The following is a 12,857-nucleotide window of genomic DNA, read 5'->3' on the forward strand; positions in this document are numbered from 1 at the left end:
TACAGTAGAGATACTGTACACATTTTTATGTTTCAATAAACAAAATTTTAATTTTTTGCTTTTTGGGTGATTTTTAATGCCTCTAACTCAAGGCGGGTTTTGAAAATTTTGGAATTAAAGAATCTTGAAATTCGACGGTAACATTTCTAAAGGCATCATGTACATTTTGACACTTTCTGGGTTATTGCATATTCTGAAAGTACTCCTAATAAGCTACCTCTCTACCAAAAATGAGCAAAAGTTACTTCAGTCATTGTTGGAATTCGAGCGAGAAGAAGGAAAGCATTTCTCGCTCGCGAACGAGGGAGAGAACTTGTAGTACATTTCTCTTCTCGCTCGCGCTCGCATTTTCGTTCGCGTTCTCGCTCTCGCCGCGAGCGCCTCGTGCTAGCCGTTTGTCCCAAGCTAGCAATTTGTTTATCAGGCTTATGAATACGAACCAGGCGATGGTATAGAGGTGTTACTTTAATCGCTGTGTTGTTTTTTTGTTCGTTTCTAAAACGTTCAACTTCTCGCGAACGGGCAATTCTGGCTCGCGAGAAAGCCCGTTCGCGAGCGGAGGAGAGCACGGGCAATCGGTGAGTTTCTCTCGGCAGCTCGAGACTCGCGGCGAGAACTCGAGAGAGAGAAAATTTTCTCGCGAGAGCGCGATAATACTGTAACATTTAATTCCGCGAGAAGAAAAACTCCGCCCAGACCCTAGCGGAGACGCAGAACACGCGAGTTCCCAACTGCTCGAATTCGCTTGATCTGGGCGGGTCGCACTGGTTTGCCTCCCGAAGATGAGACGATGATGATTAGGATGAGATAATATTTCATCAGTTCGGTGACGCAAACAGTGATTTCCGCTGATGAGCCTTCTATCCCTTTGTCCACCCACCTTTCCTCCTAGCACCCCAAACCTTAAATAGCCATAAGTCGTTCATACACGCAGCAAGCAAGTCGCAAGTTTAGTTTTACCCCCGATCACCGTCGTCGCGAGTAAGGAGTGTACGAGAAAGTACGAAGAGAAGTGTAAAGTGTTCTAATCGACAGAGGAAGACCTGGACGATTAATAAGCCAAACGTAAGTTTGTACTCGCTAGGTGTTCGCGATCTAATCCGCTTCCCCACCTCAGGCCCCGAATCGTCCCTGGTTCGCCGCGTGCTACGGCACGGTCAAAAGCGTGATTAAGCCAAAACCATTGTAAGTTATGAAGCGCTAGAAAAGTCAAACCGTTGTTAAAGTTGAAATAAACCATTAAACAGGTGCGGACGTCACCATCGCACTGAACCAGAAAGTCGCCGTCGGCGACTTCGCCGCTGTTAGGGCATATCCAAGCAGTAAGTTCACTTCAATGGTAGAATTGATTCGAAATTAACAGTAGCCACGACGTTAAAGGTTTCGTTATTAGACGGTGATCGAAAGTGAGAAAGAGTGTGAACAGTTCTCCCCAGAAGCCAACTAAGAAGAAGGTAACTTGCGACCAGGTAGAATTGCGGTTAAGTAAGTGCTAAGATAACCCTCTCATTCAAAGGTTGACGTGCGGGGCTCAAAGAGCGCGGCGCGCACGCACACGTGGCAACGCGACAATTTCGCACCTGGGCTGACTAAGCCCGCGCACAGCACGTGCCGGCAAGTACGACTCGTGCCATCTAGCCTTCAGCTTCCAGCAACCTGACCACGTGTAGCGCCACTAACAGCATCGATTAAGCCCCCCGCGAGGTCAAGGCATAACGCGTCGTTCACGCGTGCAGCGCCGGTTCCCGTAGGAGTCCACATTGCCGACTCTGAGCCAAAGGGCTACGGCGCACGTGAGTTTTGCTCTCCGTAGGAGGCCGAGCCAAACCCTCTGAGCAAAAGGAAGCAACAACTCGCACGAACGGCAACAGCGTTACCCTTAACCACCTCGCCCAGCAACGTCAACGCGCACGATCGAGACGGCCAGACAGCCGCCGGCCAAGGCCCGCGATACGTGATCGCTTCGTGAAGGAATCGTTTCTCTGCCAACCGTACGTGAAGCACCATTGGGTCCAGCGCGTCGTCACACGTGCCTGGCGTCAGACCTGTAGGAGTCCACGCCACCGGCTCTGAGCAAAAGGGTCTCGACGCAATTGAGCACATCTCTCCGTAGGGGCCCCTGTCAACTGCCCTGAGCAACTGGAATTTGTAGCTCGCACGACGACAGCAGCGCTCGACACAATCACTTCACCCCGAGCGCAACCTTCGGTCCAGTGCCACCCTTTCGTTCCCCAAGTGTCCTGCGTTGAATCCCGTAGGAGTGCACCATTCGCACCTCCGAGCAATTGGGAGCAGCGCGCCAAGATTCTGCCACCTGTAGGGCCCACCCGCAACCGGGCCCGAGTCAGTGGGTAGCAGCGATCGACACGAACGAAGTACGTGGGTGTACAAAACGATCGACGGTTCGACTAGGCAGCAGCACAAACAACACCGCGCTCGACGAGCGCGCCAAACCAGCCCGCCACTCAGGCGTGGGCGTATCAACTAAGCCACGAACGATTCCACGAGCAGCAAACCGTCCACGGGGCGGCATTCCGGACCTGCCGGCCAAGCCAGCGAAGGCAGCCCTGCAGAGTACGAGGAGCAGAAGCACCGATCAGCAGCACGCAGCAGAGCGAGAATCACGCGAGCAGCGGCCACCACCGCAGACCAGCCAGGACACCGACGTAACCTAGGTTACCACCACAAGGTCAGATCTTTCCTTTATGTGTACACATAACTAACCATTCATGCGCATTAGTATTAAGGCCCCTTGTATTTAATAAATAAGCCGGAAGAAAAGTAAGCTCCAAGTCAAGGTGTCCAATTTGTAAGCGTGGACCGAGCTGACTTATGACTATTTCCCTCCCCTAATCTCTTATCCTTTCATGGCAATAAATTAGTATGGACTTAACCACTTGTTTTCGTCAGATCTGAGTTAAATTGAGTTGGATCGCTTCCAGTCAGACCCGCCCTGAGCGAGCTAGTCCGGGCAGGCTTCATCTCGCGACTTCGTACGCGTCCCTGCTAGGGTCGTGTTGGCGCTTAAGCGAAGTGCGTTTCATTCTTACAGTTCGATAAGGGTCGCGGTCAAGCCGACCTTGTAGCATAATTGTTCCATTCAGTTTCGTATCGTTGGTTTCGTTAGTTTCGATTATCTGGGACATATCTTGTTACAAACTGGCGCCCAACTCAAAAGCTCTCTAGCGATTCGCTTTGGTTTTTAGTTTTCACTTTAGTACTTACTAAAGTTAACCTCGTACCGTTTGAATTCAGTTAGTACCGCGTGATTTTTTTTTTATCACTTCTACGTTTAATTTAGTTAATTTAAGAAAATGTATTCATACTACGCAGAGGACTTGGAAGACGATGAATTAGATTACGAATTTGCTATTCGTGGGATGATTACTCGCACAGGGGAACCACTAGCTAACAAACGTGCAGACTTAGAAGATCTCTTACTAGAAGACAGAACTCGTCACGCGGAATACCGGTCTCAAGTAACACTTGAAGACGAGCAGAACACATTCGATATCAAACTCGCGGAGATAGAATCAGGATTACAACAACAAACCACGCGAAAACTCTTCTCAAGACTTCTTTGCCTGCGTAATAGAATTTTCAGAGCACCATACTGGAATCCAAACTTAAGACAACAATACATAAACAGAGTGAATCAAATAGTTAACATCTATTTTGCCCCCGCCAATGAGCGACCCACAAACTCTAATCATCAGCAAAATCCTAACCAACCTCAGAACCCAAACGTTCAACTTAACCAAAATCAACAACATAATGCTAACCAGCAGGCGTATTATAATGATCATCAAACGCGTAATGAGCAACATAATTCCTACATTGATCCAAACGCATCAAGACCACTGAATCCACTAGCGCCACAATTTGCGCCTTCTATAAATCAAGCAACATCAGTTCAAAACGTGACCACCCCAAACAATACTTTCCTAAACCCAAATTCAGCATCTTCACCAAGATTGCCAGAGAGTGATAACATCCCGAACCAAAATTTACACAACCAACAAACGAACACAAATTGCGGCACGCGATCGATAGGAAATTTCGGAAACATTCAGTTCCCACAGTGTAGCACACAATCAATAATGTTTCAACCCAGTCAAATTCAATCCAACCCGGCAGCGCAAGCACTAACGGAAGAGTTAAAAGACTTCATTAAACAGACAATCAGAGGAGCATTCTCCAACTACGTAGATGAATTAGCCCAGTTTACAACCCCAAACGTCTCAATGCAAACGGGATATCGACCGGAGACATGTAACATAGGGATTAACACTACAGCACTTAGTAACCGAATTCGACACCCACCCCCACCTGTCACACCCAACGCATCAAGAGTCAACACCGCGAATAGGGGTGACCCAGATAGATCAGAACCTCATTCCTACAACAATCGCGCTGGCAACTTGCCCCCCGTACCGATACAAAATCCACTTGATTCAATACAGGTAGACAACAACCCGTTACCGTTAAACAGTCAGTTTTTCCAAAACTATCAAGGCCCATCTATTAGCAGCCAACAAGCAGGAAATACTTCCGCCAATCAACAACAATCCGAACAACCAAATAACTACCAACACAATTACCAACAACCTGGGCCATCCAACAATAATCCGCGTTTCAGTAACAATCAGCCACCCATTTTCAATAGACCACAGGGAAACGGACCTCAAGATTACCAACACCCAAGCTACTATCATCACCTTAGAACAAAGATTGAAAAATGGCAAATTATTTTTAGTGGAGAACCAAGATCTTTAACCGTAACAGAATTTATCAGACAGGTATCAATACTAGCTAGAACTAATCGCGTGACGCAAGAAGAACTCCTACAACAAGCTTATCTGTTATTTAGCGGTGAGGCTAGAAAGTGGTATTTCACGTACTGGGAGAAATTTACAACGTGGGATAATTTAATATACTATTTGACGATGAACTTCGAAAACCCCAACAAAGACAGCGCAATTGAAGACGAAATGAAGGAACGCAAACACAAAGCAAACGAAAAATTTAGCACGTATCTGAATGACATGGAACGTCTTTCACAAAATCTATCTGAGCCCATGAGTGAAAAGGCAAAACTTAAACTTGTTTTAAATAACACAAAAATGTCGTACCAGCGGCGACTCGCTCTGGTCACGATCACATCAATTAATGATTTATCCTATTATTGTCAACTTTTCGATGCTCTCGAGCCCAACCTTTTCGGTAACATGAAATCGCAACAGGGAATCCACCAAATCGATGTGGAGGATTTTGACAAACTTACATTAGATGAAAATGATGAAGAAGAACATGAAATTAACGCGGTTCAAACTTCAAAATCTTACTACAAAAACAATCGCAACAAAAACAACTACAAATCCAAAGATCAGAACATGAAACAATACTCAAGGCAACAAAATCAGGGCCCTTCTAATGATGAGGAAAATTCAAGATTAATTTCATGCTGGAACTGCAAAGGTGATGGACATTTTGCTAAAGACTGTACGGAACCCAAATCAGCATACTGCTATGCTTGTGGGGAGCCGAATGTTAATAAGAAAAATTGTCCTAATCAACATATTTGTGAATTGCAGTCAAAAAACGAGAACTAGAAGAAAGTAAAGGAGATCTACTTTCTTCTGTTCAAAATGACTCAGATTCAGCAAATTTTCAATACTTTAATCAAATTTTCACGTTAAATCTCAACTTAGTAACATGCCCACACGTAACGGTCGAAATTTTAGGCACAGAGATCAAAGGCTTACTTGACTCCGGTGCCAGCATATCGGTTATTAGTTCGTTAGACCTAATTAACCGGTTGAATTTAAAAATCGAGAATATAAACTTGAAAATTCAAACCGCCAATGGGGAAAAATTAAGCTGTCTTGGTACATACCTTTTACTTTCGACAATAAAACCAAAGTCATCCCAACTGTAGTCATTCCCGAGATCTCCAAGGAATTGATTTGTGGGTACGATTTTTGGCAAGCATTCGACATAAGACCAACGACAACAAGCGGGATTAACATAACGGACGGCGCCTCAGGTGGACCGTCAGGGAACGTGGCCATGATCAATGAAATCAGCGTCATTTTCAACTTAACATTAGATGACTCCATTCAAGTTCCAAACCATGATCCAGTCCGGGATGAAAGTCTTGAAATACCATCATTAGAGGAACCCCTCGACGGTTTGATATCAGCAGAGGAGATTCAAACAGAACACGTGTTAGAACCTGAAGAAAAAGAACGATTATTAGAAATTGTAAATACATTTCCAAGATCATACGACGGGAAAATTGGAAGGACACCGTTGCTACAACATACAATTGAACTTATTCCGGGGTCTCAACCCAAGAAAATTGCTTCATACAAATACTCGCCAAAAATAGAACAAGAAGTAGATAAAGAAATCGAACGTTTGCTAAATATGGATGCCATCGAAGAATGTGTAAGCGATTTTGTGAATCCCCTTTTACCAGTCAAGAAACCTAACGGAAAATGGAGACTTTGTCTTGATGCTAGGAGGCTTAATCAAATTACCAAACGTGACGTTTACCCATTCCCAAATATGGTCAACATTTTGGAGCGTTTGGAAAAATCAAAATTCTTTTCTATAATAGACCTCAAAGACGCTTATCACCAGGTCGTCCTCGACCCCAAATGTCGAGATTTCACAGCTTTCCGCACTGGCAAAGGTCTTTTTAGATACAAAACCATGCCGTTTGGGTTGCTCAACAGCGGAGCCACCCTCTGCAGGTTGATGAACCGAGTTTTAAAATTTGATTTACAACCCCGAGTATTCGTTTATCTCGATGACATTATTGTCACTTCGAACTCGTTTGAGGAACATTTACAACTCCTTGAAATTGTAGCACATAGACTCAGAGACGCGAACCTAACGATTAGCATTGAAAAATCTATGTTCTGTAAAAAATCAGTTAAATACTTAGGGTACATACTAAGCGAACACGGTTTGTCGGTTGACAGTGCCAAAATTGAACCAATTCTCAGCTATCCAGCCCCAAAAAGCGTTAGGGAAATAAGAAGAGTTTTAGGACTTGCAGGATTTTATCAGCGATTTATCGCTAATTATAGTGAGATCGCAGCACCAATTTCCGACCTTCTTAAGAAGAATAAAGGAAAATTCAAATGGACAGAAGAGGCAGATAAGGCACTTTTAAAACTAAAATCGGCGCTGACGTCACCGCCCATTCTCGCCAACCCAAATTTTGAACTTCCTTTCTCCATAGAAACAGATAGCTCTGATCTGGCTGTGGGTGCAGTGTTAACACAACAAATTAATGGTCAACGTAAGTGCATAGCATACTTTTCCAAAAAACTTTCGACTACTCAAAGAAAATATTCAGCAACAGAAAGGGAATGTTTAGCCATGTTGATGGCAATCGAGCATTTTAGACATTTTGTCGACGCCACCAAGTTCACCATAATCACCGATGCGATGTCGTTAACTTTTCTTAAATCTATGTCAATTAACAGCAAAAGTCCCCGAATTGCAAGATGGGCAATGAAAATCCAAGGTTACGACATTGAATTCGAGTACAAAAAAGGAAAGGACAACATAAGTGCCGATGCCCTTTCAAGATCAATATTCGCAATTAAAACAAATTTACCAGATGTTCCTTACGATGAATTCAAACATTTAATTGTCAAATATCCCGAAAAGTATACCGACTTTAAAGTTGTTGATGAAAAGATTTACAAATTCGTTACAAATGCAGCAAAGGCCGAGGACCCAACTTTTAGGTGGAAATATTTCCCCAGAACTGTGGAAAGAACAGAAATAATAAAGAAAATTCATGAATTGGCACACTTAGGTTTCGAAAAAACATACCAAGCGGTAATTGAAAAATATTTTTGGCCTCGTATGAGTGGGGACATTTTACGATTTTGCAAAGCATGCATAATATGCAAACAATCTAAAACTGATAATATAAACCCAAACCCACCTTGCGGGAAACCAAAAATGTGTAATAGACCTTGGGAAATGATTTCCGTAGATTTTCTTGGACCGTATACAAGGTCACGATCAGGAAATACCTACGCGTTTGTCGTAACAGATATTTTTTCTAAATTTACACTGATTCAGGTAATGCGAGACGCTAAAACTTCGGCGGTGACAACCTTTTTAGAAAATAATGTTTTCCTATTGTTTGGAGTGCCAGCAGTGGTCATTTCTGACAATGGACCTCAATTTAGAGCAAAACAATTCATAAATTTTCTGAATAAGTACAACGTTCAACATTGGCCATTAGCTTCTTATCACCCAGCGCCAAATCCAACTGAACGAGCAAACAGAGTAATTGTGGCCGCAATTCGAGCTTCTCTCGCGAATAAATCTCAAAAGGACTGGGACCAAGGAATACAACACATTGCATGTGCAATTAGAAACAGCGTGCACAATTCCACAGGGTATTCACCCTACTTTGTTAATTTTGGGAAGAACATGATTAGTTCAGGTGATGAATATACGAAATTGCGCGAATCAAACTTAAATTTGGACTGTTTTGAACCTCCTAAGCTATCAGAAGATCAAATAAAACTTTACGAAGCTGTTAGAATAAACCTTAAAAGAGCCTACGATAAATATTCTACTAATTACAACCTAAGATCTAATAGGGACATAAGTTTTGATGAGGGTGAAACTCTTTTAAAAAGAAATTTCTTCTTATCGGATAAAAGCAAGGAATTCACAGCAAAATTAGCTCCACGCTACAGCCCAGCAGTAGTACATAAAAAAGTGGGAACATGTTGTTACGAACTTAAAGATCCGAAAAGTGGGAAAATATTGGGCGTTTATCATTCCTCCAAGCTCAAAAAGATGTAAACATTTGAAATTTCCAAGCTATGTTAGTTCCACTTACAATAACGTGAACTAAACAACTAATATTAAACAAAACACCTCCTCAGCACAAAAAAATCGAGTCGTAGGGTCAAAAACAAACAAAATCAGAACAAAGAAAGATCGATTAAGCATCTATCTCTTTCTTACTTAGGCAAATAAAACACAAAGCGAATAAAAATTGTCGTATCGTCTATATAAAACAATAGAGTAGTATCGTATCGTATCGTAACGCAAAATCTAGAGCAGACACAAACACAAAAACAAATTCAATAGTCCGATCAACTGCAGTAAATCAAATCTCCACCAGCCACAATAAAAGCTTTCAATTTCAACAAACAATCCACATAAGAATCAAAAACTAAACGTCTGAGACCAAAACAAATAAGACAATAGCCAGATTCTCACCAATTTTCTTTAGTCGCCATATTACAATTTTCAATCCCAAAAAGGAAAACATACCAAGTTTCGATTAATTCCACATAAAATTTTATTAATCTGATAATTCCATAAATAACACTAACACATAATATTCAAACAATGTTTAGACATCCGAAATCAATAACTACCGAACAAATTCGCGTCGGAAGACCGTTGCACGTCCGCCGCAACGCCTTCGTTTCTCTCAACTATTCAATTCACTTATTATTGCAGTTCAAATCACATAAGACGTTACAGAAGCAACCTTCAACGGCACTAGAATAATAAATTTAAATAACAAAAAAATATCATTTGCAAATTTCTTTGCTTAGCAAAAAAATATAACATTTCCTCTAAGTCATAGCAATGACGAATGAAGATTAGTTTTAAATTAGGCAAAACATGTTTGCTGGCGAATAACTTAGTATCGTATCGAATAAATAAATTAAAATATTGCATATTTTCGTGCTAATTACTGAATATTTAGTATCGTTAGAATAGTTAATCAAACCCTGTCAGGAATTTAGAGCAGACATATCTGCTAATTAAAAGAATATCGTACGTTAAACTGTCATTATATAAATTAAAGCAATTTTTTTTGCGTGCAGAACTGGGTGTTCATTAAATTATCGTTAGAACACTGCTAAATAAGCAAACATTGGGATAATCTCAGTATTATTAAGGAAAATTATCGTCACAAATAAAATAAAAGATCTAGGTATCAAAAAAAATATATTAAAAGATACATAAGCAGTCCAAACATACTGAATTCAAAGAATAAAAAAAAAAACAATTAACAAAACATCGAGGTGCATAATAACACACGCATCATACTGTAATTATTGCAGTTCGTGAAAACTAGTACACATACCCAAACAAAATTCCACGTAACGAAGTATAAGTAAATGGATCACTATGGTGCGCTGAAAATTAGACAAAGCAATCAGTTTCAAAAGGAAATCGACGCGTTCGGTCAGCGAAAATGAATTTCAAACCGCGTGCAAAATTCGGGTTCGGAAAAACTTTGTTCCGATTGATTAAGTTCAAAAAAAAAAAGGAAAACTACAAATTCGCGGTGTTCGACGTGAAAAAAGGTTAATTGTTATAAAAAAAGAGAAAAAAAAAATCAAAAGTTCATTCGAGGAATTAAAAGTGTTATCATTAGCCCCAAGGAAAAGAATCGTTGAAGAGCTAAAGAGTGCGTGGTTTTTGGCCAAAGTAAAAATTTCAATTGAATTTATAAAAAGTGCCCGCAATTTGTAAAATTCTATCAAAATTTTTACCCTAACGGAGGGGGTAGATGTAACATTTAATTCCGCGAGAAGAAAAACTCCGCCCAGACCCTAGCGGAGACGCAGAACACGCGAGTTCCCAACTGCTCGAATTCGCTTGATCTGGGCGGGTCGCACTGGTTTGCCTCCCGAAGATGAGACGATGATGATTAGGATGAGATAATATTTCATCAGTTCGGTGACGCAAACAGTGATTTCCGCTGATGAGCCTTCTATCCCTTTGTCCACCCACCTTTCCTCCTAGCACCCCAAACCTTAAATAGCCATAAGTCGTTCATACACGCAGCAAGCAAGTCGCAAGTTTAGTTTTACCCCCGATCACCGTCGTCGCGAGTAAGGAGTGTACGAGAAAGTACGAAGAGAAGCAGGCTTCACTGAACACCAAAATCTGGTGCGCCGTGGTGCGGTTTTCGTGTCACTCTTGAACCAAAACCGAACTGTTTATTGCAGGGGGATGCTAAAGACCGCCATCTTGGGTGATTGAGATTGATAACACGCGCAAACTGCGCACAGTAAAAACAAAAATATTTCTTTTTTTAATAATTCAATTTTTGTTATAAGAATTACTGTAGCAAAAGTCAAATTACACAGTAGTTAAGTTAAACGTTTCATGTAATAAAAGTACAACTTTACATGAGGTAATCGGCCCGATGTGTGCTTAATAATCCCAACTTTAGTAGTTTATTTTGCAAATAAATTGATAAAAATCACCTCACAAACATACACTAACTTTTAAACGTACATTGCGGTAAAATTTTACATAGAAACAATAATTACTTTATTTCGATTTTATGCCTACAGTTTTTGCACTTTTTTTACAGTGCGCAGTTGCTTTGTTTTGGTTCCGTAACGAACAGCTGTTCTTTTGTGCTGGAGCCGAAGTTGACATTTCCCTTTTGTTCTGGTGCCGAAGTTGATAGCTTTTGTTGGCTACGGGCGAGCTGCCTGTAGTGAGATATAGATGTCGCCCCCCTGGTTTATTGTCACACCATGGCAACTGTACCGAAAGCGCCTTGGTACACCACCGGTGCACCGAAACTGTATACCAAGATGCAACTCAACAGAATTGTTGATCCAAGTAAACCGGAGGTGACATTGTTTTGATTGAGGTTTGTCAACCGTCATTTACATCTTCTGGGTGGCCTAGTGGTTAATATCTCCGTTTATGAATCACGAGGTTCCTGGTTCGATCCTGAGTACAAATCACTTTTTAGATTTTTTTATGTTTTTTGTCAAAATCAATGTTTATGTACATTTTTTAAATATCTTCTTAAAAAGACGACGCTTTAGACAATGGTTTAAAAAAAGTTTTTGTAGTGGAATAGAGAAAAACGTTCCATATTTTGCAGGCAAGTTTGAGTGGAAATGCCTATTTGAGGATTATGTGCACGAGAAGTAAGAGGTTATATTTCATAACCCTGCGAAATTCTATTTCTTAAATATTATTCTAAGCATTTGAAAAACTATAACAAAAATTAAAAGAATACCGCCGAGATTCGAAACAAGAACCTTTAACTTAATAATGCAGTGCCTTAGACAACCACACCATTAAGAACTGTATTTTCGTATGGCTTGCTAGGCATCAAGAGTTCCAAACTTTTCCCGTGTGGTAGGCGCTGAAACCATGTAAGGTTTTGTGTACCCGATCCACACCGCCGTCACACCAATCTTCGGTTTCGGTGCACCGATCAAGCTACCGAGCTGTGTCGGGTTTGGTTCGTGACGAGAAATGGGTGCGCTAAGAAAACCCGGTATCATAGCAAACCGTTGTCGCACCCGTCAAAAGTGAAGCCTGGTTCTAATCGACAGAGGAAGACCTGGACGATTAATAAGCCAAACGTAAGTTTGTACTCGCTAGGTGTTCGCGATCTAATCCGCTTCCCCACCTCAGGCCCCGAATCGTCCCTGGTTCGCCGCGTGCTACGGCACGGTCAAAAGCGTGATTAAGCCAAAACCATTGTAAGTTATGAAGCGCTAGAAAAGTCAAACCGTTGTTAAAGTTGAAATAAACCATTAAACAGGTGCGGACGTCACCATCGCACTGAACCAGAAAGTCGCCGTCGGCGACTTCGCCGCTGTTAGGGCATATCCAAGCAGTAAGTTCACTTCAATGGTAGAATTGATTCGAAATTAACAGTAGCCACGACGTTAAAGGTTTCGTTATTAGACGGTGATCGAAAGTGAGAAAGAGTGTGAACAGTTCTCCCCAGAAGCCAACTAAGAAGAAGGTAACTTGCGACCAGGTAGAATTGCGGTTAAGTAAGTGCTAAGATAACCCTCTCA

This window comes from Culex pipiens, chromosome 2, assembly GCF_016801865.2.
Source record: "Culex pipiens pallens isolate TS chromosome 2, TS_CPP_V2, whole genome shotgun sequence".
NCBI classification, from domain to species: domain Eukaryota; kingdom Metazoa; phylum Arthropoda; class Insecta; order Diptera; family Culicidae; genus Culex; species Culex pipiens.